Below are 2,505 nucleotides of genomic sequence, written 5' to 3' on the forward strand. Positions count from 1 at the left end.
AAGCTTCAAGGTATGTTAAGGCTCGTCCCTTTCTTTCAAAGGCATGATTCCTGTGTTATGATTCGATAAATGTTTCCATAACCTCTTTGTTTTCAAAAGCTAGAAGTTCATGATTCTTAAAGCTTCTCATGATGTTAAAGATGAGAATGACTCTATGATGATTACAATGAAAATGATGATTTTATGTTCAAAGGTTCCAAGTTTATGATTTCGATGTTATTATGAGAGTGTTGAGTTATTTCATGATTTTCTCGATTTTATTCATAGTTGTTGATCTCACCTTATAACAATTGTTCCTTCAAGGTGAGATAAAGCGATGATGATTATTCCATAATATAATCGGAGGTTACCGACGTTACGTCAATCCGATAAAGTTGTAGCCTTCATATGAGCTTTCATGCATGCTATTTATGTTATGTATATGTACATATTATGTTTATGGATCGGGCCGTACGTTCCTCGGCACTAACATATGATATTTATGGATCGGGTCGTACGTTCCTCTGCACTAACATATGGTATTTATGGATCGGGCCATACGTTCCTCGGCACTAACATATGATATTTATGGATCGGGCAGTACGTTCCTCGGCACTAACATATGATATTTATGGATCGGGTCGTACGTTCCTCGGCACTGACATATGATATTTATGGATCAGGTCGTACGTTCCTCGGCACTAACATATGATATTTATGGATCGGCCCGTTTGTTCCCCGGCAAAATGATATACTTTTGGATCGGGCTGTACGTTCCACAATACTAACATTTATGGATCGGGTTGCACGTTCCGCAACCTAATGCTTATATTATATGTGTATGTATATATATGTGCTTGCGTACATATGATTTTAAGATGACAGGTTATCCCTCCTATTCCATGTTACCTTTCATATCTATTATGTGTTATTCATGCCTTACATACTCAGTACATTATTCATATTGACCCCCTTTCTTCGGGGGCTGTGTTTCATGCCCGCAGGTACAGACGCTCAGTTTGGTGATCCTCCATCCTAGGAATTCTACTCAGTTGTTTGGGGAGCTCCATTGTTCCGGAGCTTAACTCATTTTAGTACAGATTTTGTTGATATAGACTTATGCATATTCGGGAGTACGGCGGGGCCCTGTTCTGTCATGCTTTACCGTTATACTCATAGAGGCCTGTAGACATGTGTGTGTTGTATTTATGTTTTGGAAGATATATCGACGTAGTTCGTTTTGGATATCCCCGTGTATAGTGGCAGCCTTGTCGGCTTGTATATTTTGTTATGTCTTGGTTAACTGTGACCCCTCAGGAGACAGGTTCGTTCTGATATATGACATTATGAGTCCACAACATGCTTTTACAAATTCCTATATTGTCCTTAGTTTCAGTTTGATTATTTCTAACAGGTTCGTATACGAGTGTCCAGCTTAGGTACTAGTCATGGCCTATCGGTTTGGGTTGTGATAGTAGTTCCCCTGGCTTGAGCCACCATAGTTGTTGTTGTAATTACCTTGTCCCTGTTGAGGTCTCCATTGATTCTGAGTCTGATTCTGATAGCCTCCTTGAGAGTTATTACCATAGTTAGCATCTTCATACTACATAGGAGGCCCCTCTTGATATAAACCCTCTTGAACATGGTACATGCCATTGGGCATTCCCGGAACTTCTTTAATGACATTAACATTCTTCATTTCCTTTTTATCAAGTTTCTTGGTCAGCAAAGAAATATTGATTGTTATCTGAGGTAGAGTCGGCTGAGTCTCTTGATTCTCCTTCACAATGTTATGGATCAATGGAGTTCCATAGGCTGCACTGTCAGTGCCACCCGAATGCTATTCTTGATTGTGAGTAGTAAGCTTATCAAGGAACTGAGTGATTCGGGTATAAGTCTTGTCCATAAAACACCCACCAACTGCATTATTCGCCACTGCTTGTGTCAATGGATCCAACCCTCTATAGAACTTCTCCATAGATATATTATCTGGAAAACCATGATTTGGAGACTTCTGCAAATATTCCTTGAATCTCCCCTAAGCTTCAAATAGTTGTTCCCCCGGAAGCTGTTTAAAATCATACATCCTGTCACGAATTTCAGCTTTCTTGCTTGGTGAAAACCACTTCTTCAGAAAAACAGTAACAAGCTCTCCCCACGTATGAATAGTGTTGTGTGGCAGTTTCACCAGCTAAAGAGTATTTAAAAACTCTTAGCCAAATAGCATCATCTGGGACAACATTTTACATATGTTGGGCGCACACACCCACGAAGTTCTTCAAATATTGGTGAGGGTCATTACCGGTAGAGTTTTGAAAATATCCCTTAAGTTTGAGCTGTTGGATACTATTATTTGAGTGTCTGTTGTTTAAGTTGAAGTATGATGACCGATGTGCACTCATATTATATGTATATATTGTTTTTTGTTTTTAATGCTTCAAGTCATCCTTCTTAACTCAATCCGGGAATGTCATTTTAGGAAGCACTTTCGCTATTTGGGGATTTAAGGCATCCAATTCGCAATGA

The 2,505-nt window shown here is 39.3% G+C and overlaps 1 non-coding gene across 1 annotated transcript; it reads left to right on the top strand.

Annotated features, from left to right (window-relative positions):
- The first annotated feature begins 1,973 nt into the window (after positions 1-1,973).
- Positions 1,974-2,079, top strand: LOC132600992 (small nucleolar RNA R71). The gene has a single exon (XR_009567446.1). It is a non-coding gene; the product is annotated as a small nucleolar RNA R71 (small nucleolar RNA).
- Positions 2,080-2,505: the final 426 nt, after the last annotated feature.

The sequence above is a fragment of the Lycium barbarum genome, chromosome 6, assembly GCF_019175385.1.
Source record: "Lycium barbarum isolate Lr01 chromosome 6, ASM1917538v2, whole genome shotgun sequence".
Taxonomy (NCBI): Eukaryota; Viridiplantae; Streptophyta; class Magnoliopsida; order Solanales; family Solanaceae; genus Lycium; species Lycium barbarum.